General features: G+C 34.7%; 1 long non-coding RNA gene across 2 annotated transcripts in view; it reads left to right on the top strand.

Annotated features, from left to right (window-relative positions):
* Positions 1–569: 569 nt before the first annotated feature.
* LOC109502164 overlaps positions 570–21628 on the top strand; it is a 31704-nt gene continuing 10645 nt past the window's right edge. For both annotated transcript variants that reach the window (XR_006582970.1, XR_002743844.2), the window contains exons 1-2: positions 570–735; positions 16225–16283. This is a non-coding gene — a long non-coding RNA (uncharacterized LOC109502164). The remainder of the gene's footprint in view (positions 736–16224; positions 16284–21628) is intronic.

Below are 21628 nucleotides of genomic sequence, written 5' to 3'. Positions count from 1 at the left end.
TGGTTAGATTAGAGTAGCATTTTTTTTCCCTCTTAAATAAATTTGTATTGGATTCATAACAATCCAGAGTACCTTGAGTCACTAGCCAGGCCAATTTTGTTTGCCTAATTACTAGCCAGGTAATTTCACTTCAGTTTCCTTCAGAAGACAGAGTATGCTTTTGTGAAGATGCAAAGTAAATATCAGATCTCTATTTCAAAAGTTGGAGAAGATAAGGTTGGCAGTTGTGACCCCACAAAACTCTGGTGCATTTTTCTCTTACTGGTTGATCTGGACAAAACATGAATTAATTCATGTGTAGCTCCCTGTGGCTGGTAACTCACAATCCGACTCTGGTGTCTTCCCTTATTGCCCTGCAAGGCAACTGAAGATGAACAGCATCAGTCTGGTGTAGTCGCACAGTGGTGAAGGGGTTACGGGCCCATCTTTCCTTGCCTTCCCCGGGTGCTGTTAAGGGTGATATATACCTACCTGACTATTTTTTTTATAATACATTGAATTGCATGATAAAAATCCCATTCTTAGTTTATTTTATCATGATTATAGAATATCATAGTAGACTCATTTGATGTTGCAGCCGGAAGAGATCTCCTGAGAAAGTCTGCTTTGCTTGAAGAGTGTTTAATAGACAGAAGGTGCTTCCTTTCTAGGAGCTGAAATTTACCTTCTAACCATTCCTTTCAGTCCAATGAAGATTCCCTACTGCAAGAAGGGTGTAGGAATACCACAAAAAGGGTGAGTGTAAATCACTGTTCCACCATTTACTTTTCTTTACAAGTCCCAGATAATATTTATCTTTTTGAATCTGTTTCTTTATCTTATGAAAAGGAGATAATAATCACATCTTAAAGTTGTTCAAATGCTAAATGAAATTATTATAATGCACAGTCCCTAATTGCTAACTACTAGTTCCAACGACAAGTTCCATTATTCTCTCCAGTGAACCTGATAACCTAGCTTAAGTTAGAAAGGTCAGGCTTTATCTTGGCAAAAACTGTTACTGCTGATATCATTTGATCTTGATTCACTTTTAGAAGTTTCCCACATTGAGACTTTTAATGAGAATTGAGTGTTAAAATTTGAGTGCTTCCAAAATGATTTCTGTGAAGTTATTTTGTTCATCAGTTCCTTTTTGGTTTTTAATTTCTAAAATTGAAAAGACTGTCTAAGTAAGAGCTATCGTATAAAAATAAACTGGGAATTTTACACAAGGGCATAGAAAATATTTTCACCTTCTTTGGATACAACAATCTGGCCACAGTGGCCCCAGTGCCTGTCTACCTACCTACCTGCCTACCTATCCATCACCGGTGGATTCACCTCTCACTGTGATCTGTCACAAATCAGCTATATTCCAGATAGGTTGGATTCCAGATTCCCAGTGGAATCAACAATAAATACCATTAAATCCTAGTAGTGTTGACTATAGAGGAAATGGAGTAAACTCATCAAACTCAGTGAGCAAAATAGTTGATTTGTGTTTATCTGTGTGGTGCAAAAATGCCAGTTTGTGAAATACCCAAAGTCTCACTGCATGCCTACTGTCAGAAGCTATTGACAACACACTTAATCACCGAGTTCTCTACATTTGGGAGGTTTCACTCCTTTTCTCTGGTATTCTTTAAAATATATCTTTCTCCTACCTTTCAAGCCATTCGCAAAGCTGTCAATCTTCTGGTATGTGCTCCTTCCTCTGAATGTCTATCTTTCTGATGGTACCCAATAATTCAAAAATAAAATATACCTAGCATCCTACTGAGCACTTTCAACTTATCCAATCTGGTTTTATACATTTTTAAGTTGTCAATTTTTTTAAAAAATTTTCTTACTATAATTAAAATTGCCAGTTGCCAGGGGACAAAGTGAAGGTCTGAGGCAAAATAAAAGTAGCAATATTCAACATTTATAATTTAGAATCCAGATCGTTTACATTGTTTACAAAATAATGATCGTCCTACAACTTATCATTCTTTATTTTTTCTCCCTCTACCTCCTGATTAGCCACTTAAAAGAAATACTCACCGCCAATAAGAATTCTTAATAGTATTCTCTGACTCCCTTTATCCGGTGACAGTTGAAAGGCAAAATGTTTTAAGGAAAGCTTTGTTCTCTCTGGATGAAATGAGAACATTTTATTGAGTACCTCAGTGCGTTATATTGTCACTCTGGATTTCATCTGCTCTATATGTTGACTCTAACCAAAATATTGCCACCACATCGCCTACATCAGCAAGTCTTCTCAGTTCTACTAGCTGAGTATTTGCTGAATGTCGCCCCTTTTGACTTCTCAACACTACTCTCCTCAGTCCACTCCACATTCTTTCTTCCTTTGTCATCTACTACCTGGTCTCTCAGTTTCCTTTCAGCATCTCAAACACTCTGTCCTTTATCTTGGAGCCAGAAGAACAATTTAATATGTAAATCTGATAATGCATTGCCCTGATTAAAACTTTCTGGTCACTTACCATTACCTTTGGAGTACAATGCAAACTCTTACTTTCACCCCCGAAATCTTGAGCAATCTGTTCCCTGCCTCTCTCTGGGTGCCCCTCCCCTAGCACTACGCCTCACTCATGGCTGTCCAGACATACTAGACTTCTGGCTATTTCTGGGATAAACCCAGGGCATCTCTAACTGGGGACCTGCAAGCCATTTTCCAGAGCTTCGTTTTGTTGGCTTTGCTACCTCCACGTGGAAAAATAGTTCTTCCTATCATTTTCTTTTCTACCATTCTGCTTTAAATTATTTCGAGAACTTTTTATTCTCATGATATAGAATTATATTATACATTCGAAATACTTGTTTGTAGTCTGCTTTTCCAGTTAGAATAGTTCTTTGTGGTGCAGTTTTTGCCTTACTACCATCCCATCCGTCTCACCCCTCCCCTCCCCTCCAGCTTAGATCAATGCTTGCTGGGTAGAGGGTCCTCAAGAAAGATCTGCTGAATGAAAGAATGGAAGAGCAGCCTATTGATTATTATCACTAAACTTGTCACTGAGGTGTCCCCAAAAGACATTCTTCTAAAAATGCTCTTGTAGGTTGTAACAAGAGATGAAACTTTTATGTGTTTTCAGAAAACATTTATCTTGGGGCAGCTGGGTGGCTCAGTGGGTTAAGTGTCTGACTTCAGCTGAGGTCATGATCTCACGGTTCATGTGTTCCAGCCCTGCATTGGACTCTGTGCTGACAGCTCAGAGCCTGGAGCCTGCTTCAGATTATGTGTCTCCCTCTCTCTCTGCCCCTCCCCTGCTCAGGCTCTGTCTCTCTCTCTCTCTCAAAAAGAAGTAAATATTAAAAAAAAACATTTATCTTATAAGAAGTGCTCATATAAATACCTTTTAACATTTTTTAAAAGTTTATTTTATTTATTTTGAGAGAGAGGGATAGAGTGTGCACATGTGCATGTGTGGAGTGTGTGTGTGGGGAGAGAGAGAAAGAGAGAGAGAGAGAGAGAGAGGAGAGAGAGAATCCCAAGCAGGCTTTGCACCACCAGTGTGGAACCAAGTGCAAGGCCTGATCTCACAAACCATGAGATCATGACCTGAGCTGAAACCAAGAATCAGAGGCTTAACTGCCTGAGCCACCCAGGTTTTCCCCAAGCACCCTTAAAAAAAAAAAAAAACAAAAAACAAAACAAACAAAAAAAAAAAACAAAGAAACCTTAAATATTCCAAATCAAAATACCATGTCATATGATCACCTAGTTAATACTTGAATAGCTTGTCCTAGTCTCAGCCTGGTGGCTAACATAACATGAAGAGATACTGTTCTTCTTTGCAAGGGTAATTTTACTGAAGAGAGAAGATACCTATAAACAATGACAATTACTAAAAGGCGGTTAATTCAACAATGAATTTGATGACATAGAAGATATGCTCTAAGAATTTAGAAAATGGTAGAACTGAAATCAAAGCAAATGTAGAAGATGTCATAACAGGAGTAGCTTATCTTGAACTTCAGTGGGTAAGGGGCTCCTCCTCTTGACTAGTTTATCCCTTCTGAATACCAAAAATTGCATAGAATGGCCAACCAGTTTCTCTAGTTGGGCATCTTTCCTCAAAACATTTCAAGCAGTCTTTCAACAGAAAAACTTTTAAAGCTGGAATGGCAGGGGTTTGTGGAAGTTTTGACTGAAAATAAACAAGTCCCCATTTGGAATAACATCTCATTATATGTGTATAAATTTGTGTTTGTGTTAGAATTTATGTCTTTTGTACATATACATATATATACACATATATATATGTATATTTGGGTATCTGTCATAATTAGAAAGAATGGCATATTTTTAAAAACTGAAATAATTTAAGAAGCACATACGACTTTATTTTTCATGTAGTGGAAATTCATAGGCAGGCTTTCCTGATCTTTGGCCCAAATCAGGCTCCTTTGATTTTTTTCCCCTCTACATTTTTAGAATATTGTTTCCGTGTTCAAGTTGTCTCATGGTTTTAAAATAACTGCTTCAGCTCCAGCCATCATATCCATGTTCCATATAGTAGGAAGGAAGAAGGACAAAGTGCACAAGGATGTAGCCCTCAGTTAAAGAAGTTTGCTGGGAAACTCATCCATTGACCTTTGCTTACATTTTGTTGGATAACTCTCTTTTAAAGGAAAGATGGGAAATGTTTTATCTGTCTACATTGGCACCCTCAATAACAGAGATTTCTTTATGTAAAAAAAATTTTTTTAATGTTTATTTATTATTGAGAGACAGAGAGAGACAGCATGAGCAGGGGAGGGGCAGAGAGAGAGGGAGACACAGAATCCAAAGCAGGCTCCAGTCTCCGAGCTGTCAGCACACAGCCCGATGCAGGGCTCGAACTCACAAACCGTGAGATCGTGACCTGAGCTGAAGTCAGATACTCAACTGACTAAGCCACCCAGGCACCCCAAATTTCTTTAAAAGGAAAAAAGGGTTCAGTGGATATGGGGTAGGTAGCAAAGAGTCTCTACCTCTATACTAATATTACCAAACTATGAAAAATATACATAAATAACTAAGGTGTGAGTTCTGAGGAGGAGATTCTGTGGTTTTTGTTCACTGTTGTATCTCTAAAACCTATCACAGTGTATAGATATTAATAAATTATGCAATCTAAAGGAAGGAAGGAAGGAAGGAAGGAAGGAAGGAAGGAAGGAAATAAGGAGGGAAAGAGGGAAGGAGTGCCTGGTGTAATAATCATCTTTAGTTAAGGTGTAACTAGGCACAATGTCTCTGGGGCTGTTCCGGTGTAACTGTTTCCTCTTTACTCATACGGCTCTGTGTCATTCCATGAGCATCATCCATGTCCCTTAGCACGTTGATCCAATCCAGTTCATGTCAACTGCTTACTCAAGTGAAACTTGATAAGCTAATAGCATGCTGTTCAAAGTTTTGATTTTAAAAGTTTAGAATATTCGCCAATTATAATTCTAGATAATAAGCTGTTTCTATTTCTGTGTTCTAATGCACAGAGATAGGCAAGTGCTGCAATTTCAGGCTAAGCTTTCCAATTCTGCAAGTCTACTACTAGGAACATGTTTTTAAACATGTTTTAAGCATCTTTCTTTGATGCCGTGGCTCTGGCAAGAAGAAAACAACTCCAGCTCTTGTACCCACAAGTCGTGGGATCAAAGTTTCCTTTCTGTGCCAATTACCCACAACCAGAAAAGGTTAAATAAATTCTGCTTTCTACCTAATAACAGTTTTTCTATTTTCATGCTCATCTGTGTTTAGCTTAAAGAAAAAGCATTTATATAGCTTTCTTGGAAATTATCTCCCCCCCATTTTTTTTCTGAACTTCCTGCTTTTGTCTAGGGTGGGTATAATATTTGTACTTTGTGGGGCAATGTCCTCTAATTTTCTGTACTTTTCCATCTTGTTAAACTGTTCAAGTAATCAGAGAATGAAGGCAACCGGTTTATATATGTAATGATGAATTTTAAGGACTGAGTGAAACTTGTAACAGATTAATATATATCCTGAAACATCACATTATTATATGATAGCATTGTAACCACAGAAACAAGACTCCTTCACACACATAACAACTTTGAAACTTTTCATTCCATGCATTCAGATGCAAGAAAATAATGGAGAAACGGAGAAATGTCACTAGGAATAGAAAAAAAAAAAAGAATGAATGTAAGAAGGTACGAGATAACCCCCATATAAAGCGGGTGTGTTAGGCCTTAGGCATAGAGGTAAGGATAAGAAAGCAAAGGAATATAAGAGAGATGACTGCCAAAAACAATTAAAAGAAGCTCAATAATATAGCCACCTACTTAGTCTCAGAATTTGCTGTTGATGTTATTTGTTGACTGAAGGGAAGTCTGTTTCAGGTAAACATATGAGCACTTTATTCTAATGATTTTCTTGAAATTAAAAAAAAAAAAGCCAAAGGAAGAAATTGTTTTACCAATTGGCAGATTAAGATACAATTTAAGTTTGATGTTTTGATGATCCTGAACTCTTGAATCAAACTAATGGTAGGTGAAGATTGTCAAATAGGCATATTACCTGTAACTAATATTTTTCCAGGTAGTGTATGAGTTGGTTCTAGAGATAAATTCAGTAGAATGTAAGTTCTATAGGGGTAGATGTTTCTATTTCCATCTCCAGCACCTAGAAGGGTACCTGGCCTATTATATGTACGCAATGAAAATTTGGTAAGCAAATAAATAAATCTAGCAAAAAAAAGGGGGGGGGGTCGCAATTGTTGATATCTAAAAGCAAAACAGGGGCTTCTGGGTGACTCAGTCAGTTAAGCTACCAACTTCAGCTTAGGTCATGATCTAGCAGTTCATGAGTTTGAGCCCCACGCTGGGCTCTGTGCTGACAGCTCAGAGCCCGGAGCCTGCTTCAGATTCTGTGTCTACCTCTCTCTCTGTCCCTCCCCCACTCAAGCACACACACTCTCTTGCTCTCTCTCTCAAAAATAAATAAACCTTAAAAAAATTTTTTTTAAATAAAAGCAAAACATCCATTATCTATAATGTTTACCTGAGGTCAAAAAAAATCTATTATCCACCTAATTAAGAAAAATATGGATTATATTAACTAGAAATGAAGTCTAGAATTCATAATTCCAACCATACTTGTTATATTTACAATAGAAATAATCTAATTTTTATTTTAGGGATTCAGTACAAAGCATTTGAAAGTATCTTACACAATGTTTATCACATAATAAAAAGTCAGAAAAAGTTTTTTTAAAAAACAGTTTTTATTCCTTTTGCCTTTTCTTTTTAAAAAGCAAAGTGAATTTTTAATCTTTCTAATTTAAAAATAACTGTATTCATGTGAAGGGCTATGAAGGGCTGGAGTTCACATGATAAAACACAAAACATTGGCTTTTGCGTTAGACTAACCCAAACCTCAATTTATAAGTGGGTGGTCTTGGATAAACTGTTTGGCCCTTCCTTTTTTTTTTTTTTGTAATTTTTTATAAGTCTATTTATTTTTTGAGAGACAGAGAGAGGGAGAGGGGCAGAGTGAGAGGGAGAGAAAATGAAAACCCCAAGCAGGCTCTGCACTGTCAGCACAGAGCCTCATGTGGGGCTCAAACTCACACACTGTGAGATCCTGATCTGTGACTGACCTATCACCTTCTCAACTGTAAAGTGTAGCTGATATGCATTCTCATCAATCATTGTAATTGGGGAGATAAAGTGAGATGATATATCTGAAAATTTTAACATTGTCTCAGACACATAGATCTTCAGCAGATATTTTTTAACTGCATCTTGTGACCAGAGCAACATGAAGTCATCAAATCTCACCTGATATTTCAGCTCATCTGTTTTTAAAACCATAGAAAACATATACACTGTTGCTGCAATGCAAAGGTGTGATGTTTTGTAACTATACATAGTTCAACTAATAGTTGGTTCTTTATTTTAGAAAGAAGGAATTTTGAAGGCTAAAGCCCCAAATTTGACCCAGACTCCACAGTAATTCTCCCATAGGCAAATAATGAACAACTTGAGAAATTCAGCACTATTTTACACGGTCACAAAGCAAAGGATGATCAAATAGTGACAACAGAAAAAATGGTGTGTGGTGAATAGCTTTACTGCAGAAAATGTTCTCAAGGCATTTGACTTTCTAGAGAACGTATGACCTATCAGATTCGTTCAACCAGTCAATGACTGCCTTATTTCAAATCAATCAAAAGTGATGTGTTTATGGTGCCAGAAATTATGCCTAGAAAGTATTAGGCATTTCATATTGAGTCATTCATGTATTCCCTGGCATATATTCACAATGGTAAACTGATTACACGAAATACACACATATACTTAACAAAACTTTTTCAGAGACTGAATGGTTCAGTGAAGCATTTCTGTTAATTTGACACTTTACACTTAACCCATGTTTTCCATTTTAAGCCAAAATAAGGCGAGACAGTAATAAAATATTCATTAACTCCACTGAAGCCCATTTATAGCAGATGGTCTCTGGAGGGTAAATTTCAAAACATTTGCTAGAGAGCACTGTGGAAAATGTGCAGTTGTCCCGACACTGCAACTAGTGTGAAGAACAGCAAACGCGGTGGCAGCTACGTTTTGTCACGCGGACTGAGAAAAGGAGGAGTCATGTTTGCTGTTGCTTATCATCTGGGATTTGATAGGTACGTACAAGATGTGTCCATAGTCTTATCAATATGATGGTAACTCCTAAAAATTCTTTGAGACCTTCCTTCAACATTCTTTAAGTTCTTAGAGAATTACAATGTTTAGGAACATAGGGCCATGGTAAGCACCTACAGGTATTGCAGGGTGGAAGGAAGGCGAGGAAGGAGGAAAATTAAATATGCGTGGATGGGTGAATGGATGGGTGCTTGGAAAATTAAAGACAGCTGGATAGCTAGATAATTAAAAATACCAGAAGCACACATGTGCTTACCGCCCACCTCGGCGTCTGCCAGGCATCAGTACGCTTAGTCCACTTTTCACGCCTTTACGCCAGCCCTGCTTCCACGAGAGCCTGTTTGTTCTTAGGGTCCTGCACACACACCTTGCAGGCAACGGTGCCATGAGTCTGACTTCTACGTGCGAGTTGAATAGATCGCAACAGGTACCATTGCTCCTGACACAGCTGCGATTGATTATCTAGCCTACAGAAGGTTTAATGTTAGAAATCATCACAACAGATCTATGGTAAAACCTCACATCCAGAAAGACAGCCCCAAGGTAGTAAACATGCTTTTGACATGGAGGCTTTGGGAGATAAAGCTGTGTTTTGCCATTGTTGGAGGTCCAAAAAGTTTCCGTCCTGTAATGGATCTCGCACAAAACAGGATGAGGAGGCAGGCGAAAACATGAGGCCTCTCTGATCATTAAGAAAAAGGACTTAAATGGACAGTTTTGATGCTGCAAACCAACTTGTCGTGATGTTACCTGATTGTTTAATTAGAATAATGACCACTTCTGTCTAATTCATTTGTTCTGGATTCTAGATGTGGTATATTACAAACTGCAGCTTTTATAGTCACAGCATTTGTCTTATTTATTGAACCATTGCGGGGCACATTTGTTTAAACAGAAACAAAAGCAAAAAAAAAAAAAAACAGGAAAAAATAAAAATATCATAAACAAAAGATGATAAAAATTTTAATCAAACTGTACAACAAAAGATGACTGTGCTCTAACTCTCCAGGAACCAAATATAAGCAGATATATCTTAGGATAAAGTGGGCATTTTCCAGTTTGCTCAATTACCTATACCCAGATTTTTCAAACTTTAATATCATGTATGTTACTGACTTCCTCTGTTAAACACTTTGAAATTATACTGTTCTTTCAAAAATTTGTTAAGACTTAATTTTTTAACACATTTGAAACCATTTTTTAATGTTTATTTAGTTTTGAGAGAGAGAGATTGACAGAGCACAAGTGGGGGAAGTACAGAGAGAGAGAGGGCGACATAGAACTTGAAGCAGGCTCCAGGCTCTGAGCTCTCAGCACAGAGCCTGATGTGGGGCTTGAATTTGTGAACTGAGAGATCATGACCTGAGCTGAAGTCAGATGCTTAACTGAGTTACCCAGGCACCCCAAACCCTTCTTTCTTAATAGTGAAAAGTTTGGCATAATTTGGGTTGAGTTATTAAACCTCTTGAAAATTTTTAATTGCGGTAAAAACAAAAAACAAAAAACACGTGACATAAAATTGACCGTCTTAACCATTTTTAAGTGTATAGCTCAGTAGCGTTAAGTCTATTCACATTACTGCGCAGTGCAACAGAGCTCTAGAACCCTATCGTCTTGCAAAACTGACACGATTCCTGTTGAGCAAAAATGCCCCTGTTTCTTCCTCTCCACAGCCACAGGTGACTACCATTCTACTTTTTCTTTCTATGAATTTGACGACTTTAGATGCCTCGTATTAGTGGAGTCGTGTAGTATAGACTTTTTTTGTGATTAGCTTATTTCACTTAGTGTAGTGTCCTCAAGGTTTATCCATGTTGCAGCATGTAAAAGGGTATCTATTCTTTTTAAGTCTAAATAACATTCCATCGTGTATGTATATACATAGGTTATATGTATAGATGTGGGTACATATATATGTGTATATACCACATTTTGTCTGTCTCTTCGTCCATTGATAGAGTTTGGATTTGGATTGCTTCTGTGAATAACGTTGCTATGAATGTAGATATACAAATATCTCTTTGTGACCCTACTTACACTTCTTTTAGAAATGTAAGGATTTCTGGATCACATGGTAATTTTAATTTTTTAAGAAACTGCCTTATTGTTTTCTGTAGAGGTTGCACTTTTTACAATCCCACCAACAGTGCACAAGTGCTCCTATATTTCCACATCTTCTCCAGCATTTGTTATTTTCTGTTCTTCTGATATTAGCCATCCTAATGGGTGTGAGGTATTATCTTATTGTCAATTTGGTTGGCATTTCTTCAATGATTAGTGATATTAAGGATCCCTTCATACGTTTCTTAACCATTTGTTTATTTTATGTAAAGCAATGTCTATTCAAGTTTTTTGTCCATTTTAAAATCAGATGATTTGTTTTTTGTTGTTGAGTTGTAGCGGCTTTTTATATATTCTGGGTATTAAATCCTTATAAGATATCTGATCGCAAGTATTTTCTCCCATTCCATAGGCTTCTTTTTCAGTTGGTTGATTATCCTCCGATGTGCATGAAGGTTTTAAGGTTGATGTAGTGTTGTTTATGTTGAATTTGTTACCTGTGCTTTTGGTGTCATATCGAAGAAATATTTGTAAAATCCAATGTCATCAAGTTTTATCCCTATGTTTTCTTCTAAGAGTTTTATAGTTTTTGGTCTTACATTTAGGTTTTTAATCCATTTGAGTTAATTTTTGTAAGATAACATCCACTTCATTATTTTGCATGTAGATAATGCAATATTCTTTCCTTTCTCTCTCCCCACACCCTCCCCTAGGCATTTAGATGAAAGGGATGTTTTTTGATTTTTTAAAAATTCATCATCTGCTATTGCTTCATATTCTCTTCTCATGCTTGCATCTATTGTTTGGCATATTATAATCAGCCTCAGTAAAATTTATTTTATACAATTATCAAAGACTAACCTGTTAGGTGGACAAGAACAGAAGAAGCAGATGAACACTTAATACAAGATTCTTCTATGTTTCTGGTAACATAAAGAGAAAAAACCTACAAATTTTGACATAAAGAAGAAAGTATTTCTAAGCAATGTTTTTATTATTATTTTTTTTTATTGTGACTGCCCTTTAACAGATTGCCTCACGTGAAGCTCAGTACTTAGAGGAAGTTATTTATTGTTTATTTTTCAAAGAAAAAAACCAGGAAGATAGAAGGCATTCTATGCTTTATTTATAAAATATAAATACTGGTAATATAATACTGCATTGTACTTATAAAAGAATGAGAACTCTTTTCCAGGAGAGTCCTTATATAATTGCAAGATTTGGTATGGGATTTGACTCTCTTCCGAGCTTGTTCCACTATGTCACACAAATCTGCCATCAAGTAAAAATCCTATCAGGTTGCACAAAGGTATGGTAAGTTAATTATAAGTAAAAACTCCCCAAATCTTGATATTACTACTTTTAAAACATCATTTATTGTCTCAGAGATATCAAGAAACAACCACTATTGAGACTTTATTCTCTGTTCTGTGTGAAATCAGATTCTCTCCAGGGTACTTTATGTGACTTATTAAAATAGTCTGTTGGTAGGCAAAATTCTTCTCACTGTAACCAGTAGACTTCAAAATTGGTGGCAAAGGAATTTGGGTAGTCTCAGAGAAAAAGAATCACTGAGTTGGGTATTTGAAGTTAGGTTTAATGGTCTAATTTAATGTGAAAATATAGGTGCAAGCTCAGACATATTTTGATACAAATATCTGGGAACGAGATATTGAACTAAACAATTTACAGACCTTGAAATAAGTAGAAAGTTGCTCTTGAAATCATGTTAAGAAGGAAATGTAAAATTGATCACATTGGAATGAAAATAATCATGGCTAAAACATATCTCAGTAATGTATGATTTGTATTTAAAATAAAGTTTTTCCTACATGTTTGACCACTTGTATATAGCACTAGCATTGGAATAATTATTTTCCTCTTCTCAAATTTACTTACATTTTAAAAGCAGATAAATTAATCAGAGCCTTTTTAAAAAATTAACTAAAGTAGGTCAAATTCATATAGTATAAATTTTGAAAAGTGTAAGGAGGCTATAACTGATGACAAAATTCTAATGTCATAGCTGTCAGTCAAGGTTACCATATTCCACAAGGTTACTATATTCTATAAAACACCTTTTCTCCAGAAAGTTCTTATTTTATTTTTGGAATTTATTTCATTATATTTCTGTAGTTGGGGCACCTGGCTGGCTCAGTCCGTTAAGTATCTGCCTTCGGCTCAGGTCATGATCTTAACGGTTTGTGAGTTCGAGCCCCACACTGGGCTCTCTGCTGACAGCACAGGGCCTGCTTCCAATTCTCTGTCCCCCTTTCTCTCTTCCCTTGCCTCTCTCTCTTAAAAATAAATAAATAAACTTAAAAATTAAAAAATAAATGTGTATGGAACTTAAAATATTTCCAACAGGTAGCTTTGACTGCAGCATTTGTTTAAACCAAATGACTTATCATGTTACCAGGCTTAGAGGGAAGAATAAACGTTGGTATTCATACCAGTTCATTCTAGAAGAATTTTTGAACAGGCAACTAAGCAATCACATAAGCGAACAAAAACCAACTCTTGAAACAAGTAAAAATTCAGCCTGTGATTTTTATGTGTGTCTATTTATTAACTGAGAATTTAATTTAATGTTAAAATACCAAGGGCATGAATTGGATTTTACTAAGAAAATACTATCAAAGCAAGCAGAGTAGAATACTGATGCACTTTTTCATTAGCTTTATCTGATTTTAAGATAATTTTGTGTTAGTGGTCCACTCACAAAATGGAGAAAGTAAAACACAAAATCCCAAGTAGATTAGTGATCTTCTGTGTGAGTCTAAAACAATTGTGTGTTGCAAGGGCGCCTGGATAACTCAGTTGGTTGGGTGTCCAACTTCAGCTTGGGTCATGAACTCACAGTTCGTGGGTTCGAGGCTCGCATCACATTGGGCTCTGTGCTGACAGCTCAGAGCCTGGAGCCTCCTTCAGATTCTGTGTTTCCCTTCTCTTTGCCCCTCCCCTGCTCATACTCTGTCTCTTTCTCTCTCTCAAAAGTAAATAAATGTTATTGTAAAAATTAAAAATAAATAAAATGTGTATTGCATTGTGAACTTTTCACAAATACTTTCTAAGAAATTAAGGTAATTGTGTTTAATTGTGAGCGCAACATATTTCAAATACTATTTTGTGGACTATTTGAGCTCTTGTCAAAATGAAATGGTACAGTTTTTAAAAAGTCACTAAGAAAAATCATGTTATCAGGATAGCAGAATAGGTGTCTTTCCAAGTAGATTGCCTCCAAGGTTAAAGTCTACTGATGGCCCTATGAAATGGTCTGGTTATGATTATTTAGGATAAAAGGTTTCTACATAAAAAATAAGTTCACCAAATTAGTAATAGCATCCCACTCCATTTTCTGTTTGTATGAGTGTTCCATTGGCTTCTAAACATAGGATAACTTTTTATAGAACCACAGAATTTTGAAGCTAGAGCAAAGCTTTGCAACAATTTCTCAGGAACTAAAGGTCACAAAGCTATAAAAATAGAAATGAATGAAATTAAAGAGAAGGAAATGATATAGATGACCCCAAACTACTTCTTGAAAGTATTGATAACAGATAAACCACTTACTTGCAAGAGTGACCAAGGGAAAAAAATAGAATATCACAAATAGATAAAATACAAAATGTAAAAAGGGACATGTCACACATATAGTACACATTTTATAAATCATAAGAAAATGCAATGAAAAAGTTCATGTTAATGAAGTTGAAAGTTAGGTGCAAAGAACCTTTTTCTAGAAAAAATATAAATGATCGAAATACACACAGGAAGAAATAACCCAATTGATCACTACCACTCCAGAACTTGAATCAAGAAGAAAAAAACATTCCCCTCAAAAGATGCCTGGCCCAGTTACATTTATAGGCATTTTTGCAAAACTTGAAGAAATTGATAATTCATATACAACCTGTGTCAGAGAAAAGAGGAAATCTGCTCAACACATTTTATAAGGTTAATATAATTTTGATACTAAAACTTGACAAAAAAAACCCAGTTTTTTTAACCAGCCTCACTTAAAATTGGAAATGCAAAAACACTGGATATAGTACTCTTTGAATCCAGAGTAATTTGTTCAAGAGTCACGATAAAAAAAAATTTATAAATGTAATACACTATGCTAACAAATAAGAGAACACATGATAATCCTAAAAGAGCCTCTTGTTAAAATTTCTCCTTACAGCTCTATTTTAAGTAGTCATCCCAGGAAGATTCTCAATATATCATATATGTCCTTCATAAATGGTATGATAGAAGACTGAAAATGTTTTAGTTCCCTCAAAAATAACCTTTAAAATAGAATTTTAGTTATAAATACTTTTTGCTCTCCTCAGCACTAAGTTCAGAGTGCCACTGGGTCAGTGGTACTTAGGAAATTGCAAACAAAGTCTGAACTTAAAATTTAATAAAAATATATACTACCTAAGCCAGAAGCATCTTTATTGATATTGGCTGATAACCTAAATATGACAAGGACTATATTATAAGAATAGCTATGAATTCATTACCCAATAACTTTGCAAACCCTACCCATTAAAATATTGAGTATACAAATTTTAACCAATAGAGTCAAGCCACCAGAGTAGTTGAGGGGAACTCCAATCAGAATAAGAGAACTCAAAAGTAAGCCAATTTGTCATCTCCTTTCCTCCTCCTTGGCCTCCTCTATACTAAGAAACTTAATGGGATAACTCACACACAGTGTTATTAAACAAGACTTAGTCTATTCTGTCTAGATTTAAACAGTATTATTTCAGGAAAATGAAAAGAAAATTTCAAGTATATTTGCCAATGTGAATGATTGGGTTCCTTGGAGAAGAGTGACACTGGGTGGAGAGATTTGTATATGGGTCATGTCAATTAGACTAAGAACTCCTAAAGGACATCCTAGATTTATTGAGAACATTCAGTCTTTTATAAGGATGCATGAACTTGCTAGGGGATCTGTAAAAGATAATTGATATCTCTTGCCTTAAGGTGATATTCAGTTCCAAAACTTCTGTACAGCCAAGTGTTCCTTGTACAGATAAGTTTAAGGCTTCAACTTAAGTAGACCAATCCAGGTTTTATTTTATATAGATCAAAGCACTGGTTGGTTGCAATTTTCCTTAACTACCAATTGATTTAGTAATGACATATACACAGCTTTAATAGCTTAAATCCTATGAAAACAATTTTTGGACAATTTTCTGACAATTTTAATCAGAAGATTACATTGAGGATGGAAACATTACAGATAATAGTATCTGAATGTTTGTTTTTTATCCACAAAATACAGAGTGATCAGATGTTAAAAAATCTTTTTTTTAATGAAAAATGTCTTTTAAATGACAGTATAAACATATACCTAACTGCTTTTCTTCTTAGATGTCTAAAAATATAAAAGCACTACATGAAATGAGACTATTTGAAAGATATAAATTATTTTTCTTCCTTAGGAATGTAATGTATTATAATTTTAATTATATTTTTGTGATGATTACTTTCCAAAATTTAAAACAAATGCTTTGTTTTCTTTATACAAAGCTTATGCAATACAAGATGCCTGCTGCCCTTCTAGGAAGAACCTCTTACTGAAATGAAAGGTAAATCCTGTGGTCATTCACTATCTTGGTGGTTTCCAACTTCATTTAAAATATGTTTTCTTCAAAAGAGCTTCAGTTATTATTCCAAATAATATAAAGGGTAAAAGCACAAAATTATATGTACCTAAAATAGAATTACAAACATGCTGTCATAGATCGAAAGAAGGATAAGATCTCTTCTGAAATCATAACTATTAATTTCTTGTTTAGAAAATAATTTTGATTGTTTTGAAACAAGTGAAAGGACTAAATATTGAAGAAATGTAAGTTTAGCTGATTTCACATGAAAAGTATTCAGTAGAATGAGCATCACTTGAATGAGAATGTTTGGTTAATTAGTTCCAAATCTATAATCTCTATATAGTATAGTAAAGATTGCTTGCTCTTTATTATAGCTGTAAACATTTAATGGCTGATAATTAAATAAACAGGATCCATACTGAATCCTGCAAGATTTAATTAAATATAGCACACTGTAGATGTGAGATTAATATTATTATTTATAATTAAATGCAAAACAAAATTGCTAATATAAGTACATGGAATTCTGAGAGATATTTGCAATTTTATCTCATTTTAAACAAGTTTTGTTTTGAATTCCTTTTTCCATATCATTTATTATAAAGTATTTTGTCAACAGGTAAAATAATAAATATGTCAAATTTGCTTATGAAAGTTGATTCTGATTGAAGGAATATTATCTCAAAAATATTTTTTTAGTGTATTGATTCTAAAGATATAGAGAAGGAAAGAAAGAGAGAGAAAGGGAGGGAGGAAGGGAGAGAAAAAAAGGAAGGAAGAGAGGGAGGAAAGAAGAAGGGAAGGAAGGAGGGAGTGAAGGAAGGAAGGAAAGAAGGAAGGAAGAGAGAGAGAGAGAGAAAAGAAAGAAAGACCCTCATCTAACTACAAATAATTCAAATAAAGAGAAATGGAAACTAGCCCAACACTATCATTAGCTTTATAGAGAGCTAGAAAAGGAAATGAAAAGGTTTTCATTTTTCTTCAGCTTCAGCATCATATGAAGCTCATATTTGAATACTGTTTATAAAAAGACTGAAAAATAATACAGTGTAATATTGATTTAGAGTAAACTTAAAAAATTATGTGGTGAACCTATGAAACCCTGAGAAATTTTCAGCCTTTTTTGTTAGTTGTTAAGGATGCCTTTGGTATTTTTATCCATATAATATATAGAAAATACAATGAACTTGAAGTACTTTTTAGTTGATTACACAGACTGATTATACATGTCATTCACTATACCTTTCATAACAGTAATTGTTCAACATCTTATTTGTGATACATTCCTGTATGAAGTAGGAAAACAAAAATGGAATGTGCCAAAGAGTAAATTCAATTTATACCATCCCCCAATCCCCTATTTCTGTAATGTTTCAAGATCACAAATGCTTACAGTGAGAATCTTGTCAGTGAGGACTCTGAGACCAGAAATGCAAATGGCTAATGTTCAAGTAACTAACAAAGAATGGTGTAAACCTGCGTGTTCCTCATCTCCACAAGCATACAGGCATAATTTATTTTTAGTAAATCGTGGGAGTGAGTTACACCCTAATATCTTAATTAATTAGCTGGTCATTCTTAATTAACAGTTTTCCTGTCACTATCGTATGGCAAGGAACTACTAAATTTAAAAATCTGTAGGTGGGCTGAGAGGAAACTATAAATTAAATATTACACGAGAAATAATTTGTCAGATCATATATGCTTACTATATGCATATACAGTGCCATAATTGTCCATGGCATTTTAAAATTGATGAAAGAGCCTCAAAGTTATCTATTCAGAGAATATTCTGATAAAGAGAAATAGATGGATCCTAGCGATGGAGCTGTTCAGGGCTCCATATGCATGTGACAGTTTCTTATTTACATGTCGCTCATGTTTATGCATGTTTAGAAGAATACAGCTGCTACCCCATTCTCCAGAAATCATAGATACCGGTCAAGTCTACAAACGGTAGCCACATTTGAGCTTGTAATGTATTTATCATGAAAAGCTACAAGTTCTAATGTTAGGGAGGGAGAGAAGAGCACAATTTGCTTTGAAAAGATAACAGACATTTTTCAAAAAACAAATACTGTATATTCAATTCAGCCCCTTTAGGTGCTTTCATGTTATAGGAATTCTGCTGGTGATGAAAACAGCGTTCAGCCAATCAAATGGCGGTACCCTAGTGCCATCCAAAGTAGAAGCCTAGTGTTTAAAATAACCCTGATGAATTATTCATAGATCTGATGTTTATGCAAATTAGAGAATCATGCACCCACCTGACCACCAAGGGAAGAAAAAAACACAGGGAAAAAAAAACCCACCATGCTTTTAGCATTCTCCAGAACCTATGTAATCAAATGATAATATTCTTTCATTAAATGCATCAAGGAATTACAATCCTTACCTGGTTAGTTTGTAGGGCCTTCAGATTTTCTGGATGAAATAACTGACTGTGCGTGCAACCAATAAAACTGAACTGAAAAGCTGATTAAGGGCACTTACTTAATGCAAAGCCACTCACTGAATATTCATATGATGCCTGTGTTTATGCAAATTAAAGCAAAAGCAAGCCCAAGGGGATTGGTTGCCATAGCCCACAAATAGTGTGTACAGCAGAAAATATAGAGAGTAGTGACAAATAAATCTTAAAATTCATAGCTTTGGAGCAACAAAGAAGAAATAGTAAAATATTAAAAAGGCTAGGTGAATTACAGTTTTAAAGTGCTTTATTTAATCATATTACTTTGGGGCTATTGACTATTCCTACCATGTAATGATCTATAATTATCTTAATGCCAAAAGATACAGTCACTTGTGTTTGTCAGCTTTATTTATCTTGCAGTCATTTATATGAGCATATCCCTTAAGCATAGAAGAGTAAAGAAGAAACAATTAGAATAAAAACATAATTCAGTACATTAATAACTAAACCCAGGGCCATATGTGGCCCTTTGTTAAGTCTCATGTGATCATCCTTCAGTGGTTATATCTTACTAGGGAGTGACGTGTCAGTGGGAGATCTCCAACATTAGGCTCAGCTCTTTGCTTTCTTAATATTGATATGTATCTGCTTTATTTGAAATGGAGATTATTTTATGTTAAACATATTTTATATATTTCACAATGGATATTGTGAATCTTTTGACCAAGATGATTTTGGCATATGTAGTTTCAAATTCCAAGGATTTTCACTTTTGGAGCCCAAATGCAATAATGTTTTCCAAAATGCATGCTAATATGTAGTGTTCTAATCATGAAACGATGTGAATCCTCACGTATGTATGTGAGAACTGATTACAGGCATTGACAGGATTCATAATATTTAAGTGATACAATGCATGTCAGGCATAAAATGCTTTCCATTGTCAAGGATATTCTCCACTTTTCACTTTTTTTAATAAGAATGGAGATGGCTAAAAATGCTGGAATACATCTGATAGGTATTTTTGTTTGCTTTTGATTTTCTCTTTGTTTTCTGGAACATACTTTGCAAACTTCACAAATAAGAGGTCAATGTTCTTCACTGCAGTTGCCACTGACTGAAGAGTATTTATCATTTCCAATATTTTCCTAATAATTGTCACATCTTCACTCTGGTCACTCTGATCTCCCTCACATAATGTAATATATTTTCCAATACTCTTAAGACATAAAAATATTTAAAGCAACTTAAGCTTTTCTACAAAGCTGCCTATCCTTATCAAAGATGCTACAAACACTAGATCCAACGGTTATTATCTTGATTGTGGTGATGGTATCACAAGTGTATGCATGTGTCTAAACTCATAAAATTGTATGCATTAAGTGTGTGTGCAGTTTTTTTGTCTGTTAGTTAGACCTCAAGAAAGCCAGGGCAGGGAAAGAAGATCGGATCTAATTCCTGGACACTGTTTTCCTAGAAGGCATTTAGAAAAAAAGAGATTTCTTTGTGGTGCCTTATGGTTGCCTAAGTATGGCTTTCATGGTTTCAAATAATTTCCTTTCTTTCATAGTTGCTCATTGGCTTTCCATGAAAGTAATCCTCATAAGTGTACATTTAGCAACATCCACATGGATTTTCTATAAGTGATATTATATGTATATGTTAATTCTAATCAATGTCTCCTTAAAATTCCCCTAAGTTTCAGAACTGTCTTGGGAAATGATGCAATTGGCATATCAAATATTTAGAATAAAGTTGGTGAAATTTTGGAAACCATGACCTTCCATTATTTGTTTATTGGCAACTTCTTTCCTTTAATTTATTAATTTTTAATTTCATATCCGTTCCAAAGTACAGAATAAAAATTAATGGATAACTGATAGTACACTTGCTTTGATATCATGCAATTCTTTTTCTTCTACTGATTCAGGAATATATTGTTCAGAAGGTAGACCGGTAATTTCTTAGCTTCTAATTAAAGAATCCTAAATTTAAAACTTCTACTAAGAAAGAATATTTAGGTTAATCAGTAACAGTTGCCTTTTATTAAGCTTCTCTATTTCCATAAAGATTATTTTTAAAAAATCAGAGCACATAGTTAATTAACTGGTACCAGATCTTTCTCTAAAAAACATTTCTTCATGTAACTTAATCCCAACAGAAACATTTGCAGACAAAATACTTCATTGGTTAATAATAATAACGATGACAGTAATTATTGTTTTCAATATAAGAACCCCAATTTGAAGTATTGGAAGAAGTCCTCATGTTGGTAAATTCATATTTTTCTTTTAAACATCAGAATTTTCCAACTTTCTAATTAAAATTCAAACACGTTTTTACCAACACCAATTATTGCTTATTTAAGCTGCATCAGTTATGCTTTGGTCATAAAAAAACTAAGCCTTCCTTCAGAAAGATATTTCTATTTTCAAAGAAATACATTACACACACACACACACACACACACACATCTCAAATGAACTGTCAGAGCAAAATATAAGTGGGTATCATTAATGTCATCCTTTGTCCAATTCCTCATATCATTAGTGGGATTTCTTTTTTCTTTTCTAGATTGAATCTCTTAATCTCTGGCCCTTGCACAACTCTGGGGTATTTCTGACATCTTTAAAATATTTGTAAACCAAATCCAAACTGCCCTAGGCTATGGTCTCTTCAGACCGTTATCTTGTACCTATGTAGAACAAGAGTATATATTCAGTGAACTAGGTTCTACAGAAAACCAAAATAGTGTATTCTACGTGAAATAATCAGATACTTTTGAGACTAAGTTAACTGGTTTAAATGATGGATTCACAATTTCCAGTTTCATAATTCACTCAATTGTTTACTCTGTGAACAAAATTAAATCCTAAATTACCTATTTAAAGTTCTTCTAAAGCTTCCATAA

The sequence above is a fragment of the Felis catus genome, chromosome A1, assembly GCF_018350175.1.
Source record: "Felis catus isolate Fca126 chromosome A1, F.catus_Fca126_mat1.0, whole genome shotgun sequence".
Taxonomy (NCBI): Eukaryota; Metazoa; Chordata; class Mammalia; order Carnivora; family Felidae; genus Felis; species Felis catus.
This window is presented reverse-complemented; position numbering and strand designations above follow the sequence as displayed.